The 13,293-nt window shown below is 41.8% G+C and overlaps 1 protein-coding gene across 1 annotated transcript in view; it reads right to left on the reverse strand.

Annotated features, from left to right (window-relative positions):
• LOC126395591 (astrotactin-2-like) overlaps nt 1–13,293 on the reverse strand; it is a 434,195-nt gene that overhangs the window by 367,924 nt on the left and 52,978 nt on the right. The window lies entirely within an intron of this gene.

The following is a 13,293-nucleotide window of genomic DNA, read 5'->3' on the forward strand; positions in this document are numbered from 1 at the left end:
CTCACCATTCAGTGTCCTCTTCTTATCTGCATAAATCATTCTACATTTTCTACCAATATAATACCGTTAGCTCCAGGCCAGTGCTGGCATTAAGTATCAAACATCAAAGGAAAGCTGGAAACGTTTAAAAGCAAAGGAGAGAGAAAGATGTGGGAAAAAAATAGCAATTTATGGAGCAATGGGTAAAGGAAATGAAAAAGAGCAAGGGGATCACTAGTTTATCTCGATATGGATCATGGCACAAGAATCTAACGCTATCAAGTGGGAGTGGTTGTTCAGTAGAGGAGTACTGAGAAGCCTCAGGGAGCCTCAGATTGTGAGGCTTGATACAGTATTTGTCATGCGGCTGGGTGACAAGGGCATAGACATCTGCTGACATCTCCTATCAGCGGCAGGTAGCAAATGACAAATGGCTTTCGGTGCAGCTGGTTATTAACCCACTGACTCTGGGTCAGAGGACATAGGCGGCGGGGGAGGGTTATGTGCGCTATGCTCACAAGTGCCATGGGCCTTAAGGTGCAGGGAGGGAGCATGCAGAACAGACACCCCTTCAGAAAAAGAAAGAACTCCTTTCATAAGGTACAGACCTCATACTGTAATGTCCCATGTAGGGAATATACTAGTATACTGCACCATAGAATAGCAGTGGGAATCACCAGACGATGCACAATATGATATTATCACGATACTTAAGTCACAATACAATATTAATGTGATTTTAAATATGTTCCCATATGCCAAGTATTGTGATACAATATATTGCGATTTATTTCCTTGTTTCAACTGTAAATTATGTCCCCAAAGGAAAACTGTCAACATCTTCTTTATCTAACAAGATAAAGTTCTCAGTCTGTTCATCTCACTTCAGTCTTTTTTTTTGCAGCAGCAAAATGTATCTTGTCGACTGAAAAAGCAATTAATTATATTGTTCTAATAGGCTACCTAAAGTTTAACTGGTATTTGTAATATTAACAATTTATGTAATACAAAAATTGGTACTTGGCACTGTGGGATGATACGATATCGCCACACAAAAATATCGCAATACTATGCTGTATCAATTTTTTCCCCTACCCCTACTGTAGGGATGCAATTTACAATAATTTTTCTTATGCTTTCCTTTATCATTTTCCTAATTAATCTGATTATCATGTTTTCAATTAATCAGTTATTTTGTCATTAATATTAAAGAAAATAGTGGAAAAAAGGACCTGGGCTACTGTAAAACAGCATGCCAGTACAAGATGGTGGACTCCATGTGAGAGGACAAGGGCCAAGGGAAGTGTGCCGGACTTTGAAGCCAATTTTTGTAGTGGCCAAACAGTGTAGTTACACCATAACGTGAGGCTCTGCTGCTCAGAAAGACTTTTTCCCATTGACTTAAATGGCAAAAGAGACGGGTAAACTTTTTTGAACGCCACAACCCTCATAAAAACCCTTGTTTCACTATTTGGTTTTAATCCACTTGAGGAAGAAGAGGAAGAAGAAGATATACTATCTATCTACTAAGAGATACTATCTTGTGCGCACGAGAAAGTACTTCCTGTGGCGCATGCCTTGGCTCAGCTGAACGCGCACCATCAGCCTTAGCTCAGCTGAAAGAATGGCAGGGGAAGTGGATTTATTCTCTTTACTGAAAACACGAAATATACCATATCGTTTTAGAAAATGCCAAGCTCAGCTAAGGCTGATGGTGCATGTTCAGCTGAGCCAAGGCATGTGCCACAAGAAGTACTTTCTCATGCGCATGAGATAGTTTCTGGTGCGCACGATAAACTTTGTGGTGCGCGCAAGATACAGGTGCCCCGAGCATTTGGGGGTTCAATGCCTTGCACAAAGGCACCTCGACAATGCCCAGGAGGAGAACTGGCACCTCTGCAGCTAAAAGTTCACACTCTGTATTTGGTCCGGATGAGGACTTGAGCTGGCGAGCCTCTGATTTCCAGCCCAAGTCCCTATGGACTGAGCTATGGCCACCCCCATTTGGTCAGACAGTTGGAATCTAGAAGAGCCGCACGATTTAATAGTTTTATCCCCATTCAAGTGTTAACCATAACGGTGCGCTAAAATGGAAGACGCCAACTCAGGTGGCTCTTTTTTTACCTGCCACACAGTGGACCACACAGTGCTGAAACAGTGCCAATCTGGTCAGTTCTATAAACAGCAGTTAAACCATTTGGGCTCCTGCGTCAGCGAACAACTTTTAGAGGAATTAATGGTGCCCTTCCCTAAATGCTGTATGCAGTTCTGTTGACACATCCATGGAGAGGATATCTGCCTATCCCGTAAATCCTACACACTGGACCTTTAAGACAATGTACACATTATCTTATCTTATATTCTAATACACCCTCTGCAAGAACACTTTAAACATCCTCCCCCTTGTGCTGTAATGTTGAGGTGTTCTATACTTTTGCTGACTACAGCTTATGGTAAAATTTTGTAGAGTGTGAAATTCTTAAATGCCATAACTGCTGGCTATTCAGCTCTTAATGTTTAATCTGTGGGCTGAAGACACACTGCTTGACCTTTCACCTTGACAGTAGATAAAGCTTTGTCTGCTCGGCCAACAGTGAGGTGCCTCCCGCCATCTGTTACTGTTTTAAACAGAGCTTATCAAGCTCCTGTCAGATTTACCTTGGAATTTTACTCACGTGCTTTGTTTGCATTTTGGATAGCTTTAAATAACTCCGTGCATGACACTGACACTTTGCTTGATCCAAATTAAAAGTGATTTTTATGTGAAGAACTGGAAAGTGAGTCTTGCAGTAACAGAAGCATTCAGGATGGATGGACAGTAATAGAGTTTCGAGGGCTGTTACCTACCTTTTGTACAATTGTTATGCAGATGAGGAAGCTCAGTAAGCATGCTATTTAAAGACAAAAGGATTGTGTGGGTGTATGTGTGTGTGTCCTTGTCTTTTGTGCTATGAGGCTTGTCATTGGGCACCTGGCCAGACATTACTGGGATATAGGTGTATGGCCTCAAGGTCTGCTAGTAATTCATTAGGAGGAACATTATTAATGTGTATGTGCTTGACTATGTGTGTACCTGCCTACTGTAGCCTATGTGTTGACTGATGCCAGTATGCTCCCAGCAAGGGTGTCAGCAATGCAATGTCTCCAACACTCAGTCCAAGGACAACCCAAAGGAATGCCACTGTGAACATTTCGTAGACAAGGGGGGGGGGGGGTAAAACAGCTCATTTGAAGCACTTTTTTTCATGAGTTAGTGGTCATAAAGCTCCAACACAAGAGAGACAAGAAGACATTATGGCTGCCATATTTTTCAAAACTGCTATATTAACAAAAAAGTGTGGGACAGGTTTTGCAGAATTATCAATTTATCTGAATCTATAAGGGTCCGTTGCGGTGGTTTTGCATTGTTTTGGCCATAACTAAAAGTAGTCAATGCATTACATCACTGCTGCCCACTTTATGCAGTGTACCAGTATAGAGTTTTTCAGTTTATTTGTGACGTTGAAAGCAGCCATTGATTTCAGTCAATAAAAGTCCTTTAGAAATATATCATCAGCAGGCTGAAGCATCTTTTTTTGTAGTTGTGTAACTGTGGGGTAATACTAGAGCTCTCGGCAGTAGCCATTTTTCAAAAATCTTCTCAGTGATACAATCCATCTGCCGAGGAAGAATGATGAGCTTTTAGTAAACATGGATGTCAGGAAAAGGATTAAATGAATTTCCCTGTTTCTTGCTTTAAAAAATGTTGCTGTTAAGAAGACAAGACTCAAAGTATCCTGGTTTTTGAGATTCCAGTTGCCCCAACAGGACAATTTAACTCAGCCTCTGCTGGTCACAACTATAGACTGCATAAGAATAATGGACGTAGCCACTGTAACGTAACGTCACTTCACCATGTTTGTGGACTCCTGTTTTCAAGCTTCAAGTTCGTCATTGTGCCCGTTGCCATCCTAGTTTTTGGAGGCAGAGGTGACCATGTTTGGACAACAGGGTGGAGCTGTGGAGGAATGAGAGGTGGATCTGACTCAAAGACTGTGGTGACACCTCACAGAAAGCCTTTCTCCCTTAATTGTGCGTAACATTAAGCCTTACTGGTCCATCTATGTCCAAACCCTCACCTATGGTCATGAGATCTCGGTAATGACCAAAAGAATGAGATCTCAGATACAAGCAGCCGACATGAGTTTCCTCCGTGGGGTGGCTGGGCTTCGCCTTAGAAATAGGATAAGGAGCTTGGACATCCAGAGGGAGCTGGGGGTAGGCCTGTTGGTCCTTTTGCATCAAAAGGGGTCAGTTGAGTTGGTTCGGGCCTCCTGGGCGCCTCACGTTCCGAGGTGTTCTGGGCACGTCCCACTGGTAGGAGGCCCCAGGCCAGACCCAGAACACACTGGAGGGATTAAATATCTCATCTGGCCAGGGAATGCCAGGAACAGCTGGAAAGTGTTGCTGGGAAGAGGAACATCTGGGGTGCAACGGGCACAATGACAAACTTAAAGCTTGAAAACAGGAGTCCACAAACTCGGTGAAGTGGCGTTTCGTCACAGTGGCTGCAGCTGGAAAGTGTTGCTGGGAAGAGGAACATCTGGGGTGCTTTGCTTGGCCTGCTGCCTCCGTGACCCAGCCCCGGTTAAGCAGATGAAAATGGGAGGATGGATGGATGGTTTGTACCAGGCTGTAAACAGCCTGTACAAAACTTTGTAACATGGGTGTCTATTGGCATTGACTTGCTTTTGGAGCGAGCCTCAAGTGGCCATTTGAGGAACTCCTGTTTTTTGGCACTTCACGTTGGCTTCATTCTTAGCCTTGGAAGATGCTGCCATTCACAACTAGAAGCAAAAATAACTACCTTTGACACATAAAGGACAATAAATAACAGTTACAACTCTTTTTTTTCTTTTTTAAATCATAAGGAAGTGAATTGCAGAATGAAATGAAAATTGCTGTATAAAATAAAGGGATTGATTGAAAATATATCATGAGCTTTTTGTAAATAGTTAGGCAGACAATCAGTTATGTAAAGTATACCAGGTGTAAACTATTTTTATGGCCCTTGTGAGCAAAACTGTAAATGTGTTGGCTCAAAACTGTACAATACACTGTAACCTTGTCCTCAGGAATTCCTGCTGAATACTGTTGACATTTAGAATATTTCTTTCTCTTCTTTGGCTTTCTATAATGAGTGAGTGATTTGGTGGTTGTAAGTACTTTCACAAGTAGTTTCAAATGGTGGTGGAGCGGCAAAGTGAAACGAGTCATACTGATTTGTTTTGCTCCGCATTTAATGAGGTCATTTCGGGACTCAACTTTGTATAAAGTTCATAGCCTGCTGTGCTGTTATCCTGCATTCCTCTGTGTAAAGTGATGCAGCTAAAAAATAAGGGCAATGATTTCACTGAAAAAAATTTGATTTGACTCGAGGGCTTCTCCACTAATTATTCAGATCATTGACGTTTGGGGAGCAGCCCTATCATTTTCCATTATTACTGGAAGAGCTCAAGATAAAACCAAGGTGGAAATACTGTGAAAACAAATATGCAAACCTTGAGTTAGTCCCTTTTCACTATTCATAAAGTTTGCATAACAGTCGGCACAAAGATTGAAAGCTTGGCCCAAATCCTTGATAAAGCCTTCTTCTCTTTGCTAAGTCCTCCCTGCAGGTACTTAAGATACAAGTGAAATCCACTGAACACTCAATGTCAGCAGAACTCTTCATACAAGAGCCGATGATCATATAAGTGCTCACTCTGCGTCTTACTGTGTTTTTCTTCATCCCTTTCTTTTATCTGTCTTGCCTTTAAGATCTTTCATCTTTTCGTCATCATTTGCAAGGTTTGGCTAGAAGTGCCGAGTTCAATTTTTGATTTTGTACTCTAGTTTTCTCGTTTTTTTTCTTCAGATTTTGCCTTGAGTGAGAGTAATTTCCATTTAGCACTGTCTCGCAGGGTTGGATATTTGACGTGATGAAGTTACCCACAAACACTGGGTAAGAACATGAAGGCCTGGTAACCCCCACAAAGCGGAGACAACCCTGACCCTGAATATTTGCATCATAAATTCATGCTGGCATAAAGAAAAATCTGTCTACTTCAAAAACACAAAGCATTAAGTATTACTCGTAGGCACCTGTATGCATCAATTCAGGATCTAATCAGTGAAATTGAATCAGGTGGAGGGGAACATCGAAGGCGTACCATACATCTGTTAGTGACTTTTACAGATAAGTCAATGCTGTGTTTTCTAAAACTAGTATATCACCTCTATCAAACTTGAACTGCACTGTTAGCAGCTACAAATTGCACACTGACACTAAACGCAGGCCACCCCAATTAGCAAAGCATTGATCACAGTGTCCGACAAACTGCTGCACTGTTCACTGAACCAACGATACACATAAATGTGTGGTAAAATAGTGAGCTTTCTCCCGTCTGCTTTCCTTTGTGCAGATATCCATCACTTAATTTTGGCATACTGAACAGATCTGGTCTAACTGCCATCTTGCTATTAGTTCTTTCATTTTGCAAAAAGCAGCTGTTCCCAGGAAGCAAGTTCTAAAAACTCACTGTACACTTCTTGTCCACCATCAAACAGCAGAGAAATCAGCATCAAGTCTTTGACATTTTCCCTGAGTGAAGACCAAAACAGAGCAACAAAGGGGAGTGGATATTGTACTTACACTCATCAAGTGGACACAAACACAACTCCCAATTAATGTTAATGTAACGCCCAAGAAGTTCACCATATCAAATGATAATATGTCAATATTGTGTTTACAGCACATTTACACATGCCCCAAGTGGCTAAAACAATCAGTTAATGCAGATAAAAGCAAGCTGGCTGTACAGACCAGTCACTATGTCACCAGCAGGGCTAGCTAGCATCAATATCAGCTCATGAACTGCAGTTATTGTTTAACTTACTCCACTGCTTTGCTGTTTCATTGGCTTTTTATCTCATCAATGAAGCCTTTCATTTTACAATACATTACATATATTTAGTTGAGACTTTTGTCCAAAGCAGCTTCCAACCAGCAATGTGGAAGTGCCAAAAACTGCAGTTCTTTGAATGGCCACTTGAGGCTGGCTCCAGAAGCCAGTCAATCCCCATATACACCCATGTTAAAATACCCAACTTTACAGCAGAAATAAACATGTTGGTGCAAAAACAGTTTTGGTCTCTATAGCTAACTTCCTCATTCATGACAACAGTACACAAGGTGATTTTTTATATAACTCACCCATTTACATTCATCAAGACTTAGAGTTATGCATAGTTAAGGATTGGCCTCTATGAGAGACAGGTTGCCTGCCGACAGTGTCCTCAGCTTCTCAGTCAGATCAACCCTTCAATCCTCCATAGTGTCAGCCTCTTGCCCACATATGGTCACTTCTCGGCCCACAAAACCAAGATAGCAACAGCCGAAATGCTGAACTTGAGGCTTCAAACGTCTACAAACCAATGGGTGACACTACAGCAGCTATGTCTATTATTTGTGCTTACAACAAGTGCATTCAATCGTGAGAATCATGCACATACATCAGCTTCATCAAATACACTGGTCTACTTAAAGTGCTACATTAAGACACATGAAGAGATAGTAAACAAGTTTGGGGTTTTTTCTTCATTTTTTTGGCCACAGTCCAGCCAGAACAGATGAATGTTCAGTCTGTGATGGAACATGTGCAGAGTATTTGCTGTCCTGATGTCAACTGGGAGTTCATTCCACCATTGTGGAGCCAGGACAAAGTGAAAACACCTTTAAAGTTAGAAAAACAAAACAAGAAAACCCTCAGAAATACCAAAACCTTTCTGGTGCTTGTCCAAATTTCTAAGTGCACTGGTAACGGGCTCATTGCTGCCCAGTGCAGCAACTGGGGGAAAATGCCCACATCAACAGAAATTACCAGAGCCAATGGCTGTGGCAGAGGGTGTTTTTACCCATTGGTTGAGAAGGAAGCAATGAGCCTTTGCAATTGTGCATGCAGTAGTGAAAATACCAAACTTGGTGAAATCAACTTATTTTGTCTCACATCTGATTGTCCAAGCTGAATTGCTGGTTAAAAGTAAAATCTATCCAAAAACTAATTACATATTTTCTGTACGAACATATCAGTGTTTGAATAGTAGGAATTGGTAGTTCCTTATGCAGGAAAACAAGGAAAAGACTGGTAATGAAGTCATACAGAGACAAATCCTGGAAATGCTCTACTGACCACGAACAGAAAAATTCCTTTAACACTATGACTGTAGCCATGGTGATTTTACTGAGATATGGTCGTATTTTCTGAATCACAGCTGGAACTCATTTAGATAGAATGTCTCAAAAATTGTATGAGCCATTGTGCGAGACCACAGAGTCAAAATCTACTTCAGTGTCAATGGTCCATCACCAGAACCTATTACCTGAATACATCTTCAATTCAATCCTCAATGCCCTTATTTCCAACTAGGGAGATGGCTTTGTGACGGCCACTCCAACTTGTCTGTGAGCCATTTTGTCACAACTTTGGCGGTATGCATAGGATCACTGTCCTGCTGGAAGACACAATTACCACCAAGCCTCAAATTTCTAGCTGATGTTTTGAGATGGTGCTTCAGTATTTGCAGATAATCCCCCTTCCTAATGATGGCATCTATTTTCTGGAGTGTACCAGTCCAATTTCCAGCAAAACAACCCCACGATATAATCCTGCCACCCCCATGCTTCACAGTTGGGATGGTGTTATTTGGAAGGAAAGCCAACCCTCTTTCCCCCACACACGGCACTGATTGTTGTGGCCAAACAGTTTCATTTTTGTCTCATCTGACCACACGGCTCTCCTCCAAAAGGCAATGTCTATGTATTGGTGATTACATACTGTACCAACTTTATTCTCACTCTTCCATGCCAGTCTTGCAGTAGGGGCTTCTTCCATTCACAGGCCTTAGTGATATAGGGCTCTCTTGATAGTGGATTTAGATACAGTATATTGGTACCTTGTGCTTTCAACTTCCTCAGATATTTTAGTGTTGTTTTGGGGTTCAGTTAAACCTTTCAGGTCAGGGTTCGTTCAGCCCAAGGGGATAATAGTGTGGAACCAGACTTGTGGAGGGCCACAATTCTTTTCTGAGGTTTTGGCTAAGTTGCTTTGAATTTTCCCAAGGTATTAAGTGCAAAAAGACTTTAACTCTAAGGGTAGGCCAGTCAGATTCTAAATATAACAATTAGCCTATCAGAAGAAGTTTAAAGAGACAGTCAACTCAGTGTTTTTAAACCACTGAAAATCTGTTCCAGTAAATAAAAGCTGAAATAATTTTTTCTTGGCACTTATTTAAAAATGATCTCTAATGGAAATAAAGTAGACACCCAAATGGCTTAACATAATAAATGTATGGTTACATGAAATACGCAGTGTTGTGAAAAAAAAAAGTCTGAATGTCTTTAGCCTAGGTGCATTTGAATATATGGCCTCAACTGTACATAGACAAGCTTCAGTCCGCCCACACAACACGCGTTCCTGAAAGGTTGGCTCTCATCAGTTTAAAGGTGATCATAGCGGTGCAGAGTCAGTGATTGTGCAAGCCTGACAGCTCCGTGACAGTTTGTCAGCTCGGCAACAAGCCTGTGTCATCAACATTTACTGTGATGAAAGTTGGCACCCTAAAGGCACTTTGCTGCCTGTCATTACAGTACATACGTTGCGTTACACGCGTCTTCCTCTAACTGCACCCCACATCTCGTTGCTCAGGCTATGCTATAGATGGCAGATGAATATTCAATAATTCATATTAGGGAATAAGGATGGATTGGCTCTGAATGTCTTAGCCCAAAATGAAAGCAAGGACAGAAAAGGAGAGGTGAGAGTATATGAAAGAGGGAGACAAGTAGACAGAGACAGAAAGGGGAAGAGGATTTATCAGTCTGACACTCATCAAAAGTGTCCAAGAACATTAGCATACCTCCTAGACATTCAAACTCTGCCTCAAAACGTCTCCGTCACCTGTGACAATGGTGAATTCAGCATGTTTTCACTTTTTACCTTTACACTACTTTCAGCTGTTGACAGGAACTGTTCATCAGCAGCAAAACAAACAGCTTGAAAAAACGCACCCCTGATTAGCTACTAAATGGCCTCGATGCCATATCCTCCCATTCCCAAAATGCTAATTGTGCCATTACCATTTAAAAATGACCTGATGGGAGCTATGGAATATTTAGGGAAATTTAGGATGAGCTACAAAAGGCATACAGGGTTCTCCTATCCAATTTAACACCCATGCAACTAAATGCCACCCTAATGTCTCATTACAAACACTAATGAAATAGCTGGCATTCACACAAAGACCAATGAAAATGAACACAATTAAAAATGCATCAAGACTTTTTTTTTTTCTTTTGTTTCCAGGAAATGTATCCAAGAGTGTTATCTACGCAGGCCCCACACACGAAACGATCAGTCTAGCTTCAGTATCACAAAAATTGTTCCACGTTTTTTTCTCACCATCAATGAGCCATACCTACGCTCATTTGGAAGAAGAGAGAGAAGGGTGGAATTCTTTGATGTGCATTAAAAGCCAAATTGAATTGTTATTAACCTGCACAAATGAACTCATTAACACATATCTAACCATTTTCATCCCCATGAAGCTAAAAAAAAAGATGATACAAATTTAAAAAAAAAAAAAAGAAGTCATGCACATGTTTAACTGTTACTCTTTCAGACTTGTTTTCAGTTGAGTTAGCCATGCTAACATTAGCTGATTCTAGGACGTAATGACTAAAACTGGGAATACAAAACTGCATTGTTATACAAAGTTGCAGTAAATGGTCATAAGAGACCAAATTCCTCCACTGCAAAGAATTAGTCAGGGTTGTCCCTGCCTATCGAAGACAAAGGCGGGCCACCTGGGTGATTTTGGCCACCGCCTTGGTTAAAGAGTGTGTGTGTGCATGGGGGGCGTTCAGATGTAACGTCTTTTGCGCACACAAACCCATTACTTTCAATGTAGACGAGCTTCATGAGCACTCACAACCCAAAGTGACGCCGTAGCGGCACGCATTCGGTGCAACACACTTGTTTTTTCGTCTGGCGCACAGCTCCACGGACCTGCTTCTCCCTCCAGTGTTGTGTTAGTTCTCGGTTCCCCCTCGGGCGGTGTCTCTCCTACTGTTTCCCATGGAGCTCTGCCCCGTTTGAAAGGTAAAGGAAGCTTGTATGTGGAAAGACGTCGCCTCCGAGATGTAGAATGTGTATTACAGAAGAGAAACACACATTTCAGGACTGCTGACTTGTATCATCAGAACAGACATGTCCTGTGATTTTCAGCCTCCTTTCATATTTAATAGAGGGGGGACAACACCTGACAGTAATATTCTCAGCTGTCAGGATGTGCCTGCTGTAAAGGATAAATATAATCATAGAAGGCTGAAAATCACAGGACATGTCTGTTCTGATTATACAAGTCAGCAGTGTAAAGCTCAAGCATGTGGGGGGCCCCCTTTCATATTTAATAGAGGGGGGGACAGTATCTAAAAGTACAGCTGTCAAGATGCCCCCCGTCACAGGCCTTTGCCACCTTGGTCTCGAAAAAACCCAGGGAAAACCTTGTTAGTGCGTGATTAAATTTTGCTGTAAACAAGAGGAACAGAAAATCATGACTGTTCCACGGTTCCTAAGAAGTCGGATTAGGATTTCCAATTTAGAACAAGGGATGTAACGATCCATCATCTGGATCGATATCTTGATTCAATGATCAACAATCCAGTATCATCAATGCAAAGTGAAAACATCTATCTGTATTGTTTTTTGAAAGTCTGTGTCACCGTCAAACAGCGGCAGGCAAATGGTGAATAGCCAAGAGACAGACGATGAGGATAACATTATTTACTCAGGAATAAATCAGCAGTGTGAAAATATTTTCAATTTTGGAAAAAATACAGGTCAACAGACAGAGCACATGCTGCATGTAAACAATGCTGTTACAAGATAAAACAAAGTAATGTTACCTGCCTGGTCGGGCATCTCTTCCCGCTTACTTCTCACTACAGCAACATTAGCAGCTCTATTTTGACAATGTTAGGCTGAAAAACGTACATGCAGGTTCAGAGTCAAACACGCTGTTCTGTCAGGAGATACAGTGCCTTAAACCAACGGTGAGTAAGAAGAGTAAGAAAGTATGAATAACACATGTAATTTGTTAGATTACGACTGGAGCAAAGTCTGCTAGCTGCAAGGCTAATTTATGCAACATAACCTGCTTAAGATAATAATGAGTGACTAGCAAAAAACAATTGACATATCCATGACATTTATTATAAAGCTGAATTTTATACCTTTGTTAAAAGATCTTGTTGGTAATCCATGTTTTATGGCTTTTGGGAGAAGTTTACCTTCAGGGTTGTAAGCTGGATAGACCTGATTTTTTTTTTTAAAGATGACAGTTGGTGTTTAAATTAAAATATTTCTTTCAGAAAGGGCTATGTGGCAGAAAGCCCTGAAGGCTTAACTATTCCATGTGCTGTGTAATGTGTGTTTGTGGAGTCAGTATAAAGTAAACTTCACTGCACTTAAGCAGTTACAATTATTTACATTATTTACTGTATGTGTTGTTTTATCTTTTATGGCCAAAAGCAAAAAACAAAGGGGTGGCAGCTTCTTCTGTAACAGATTGTGTTTAATGGGCAGATAATGCTTTCCAGCTCCTCCTGGGGGACCCCAAGGCGTTCCCAGACCAAATGAGATATGCAATCTCTCCAGTGTGTTCTGGGCCTGCTCTGGGGCCTCCTACCAGTGGGACATGCCCGGAACACCTCTAACTGGAGGCGCCCAGGAGGCATCCTGATCAGATGCTCAAACCATCTCAACTGACCCCTTTCGACGCAAAGGAGCAGCAGCTCTACTCCGAGCTCCCTCCGGATGTCAGATCTCCTCACCCTATCTCTAAGGCTGACCCCAGCCACCGAACGGAGGAAACTCATTTTGGTCGATCCACGATTTCATTCTTTTGGTCACTACCCAGAGCTCATGACCGTAGGTGAGGGTCGGGACGTAGATGGACCAGTAAATTGAAAGCTTTGCCTTCCAGCTCAGCTCCCTCTTCACCACGATGGTCCGGTGCAGTGCCTGCATCACTGCAGAAGCCGCACCAAACTGCCGATCCATCTCACGCTCCATTCTACCCTCACTTGTGAACAAGACCATGAGATACTTGAACTCCCTCGCTTGAGGCAGTAACTCTCCTCCAACCCGGGTGTGCCGGGTATCGTGGCAGACTTTGTAATATCAGCAAATATTGTATCGTCGTCCAAAGAATAGATATCATATCGTGATGAAACCA

Source organism: Epinephelus moara, chromosome 9, assembly GCF_006386435.1.
Source record: "Epinephelus moara isolate mb chromosome 9, YSFRI_EMoa_1.0, whole genome shotgun sequence".
NCBI classification, from domain to species: Eukaryota; Metazoa; Chordata; class Actinopteri; order Perciformes; family Serranidae; genus Epinephelus; species Epinephelus moara.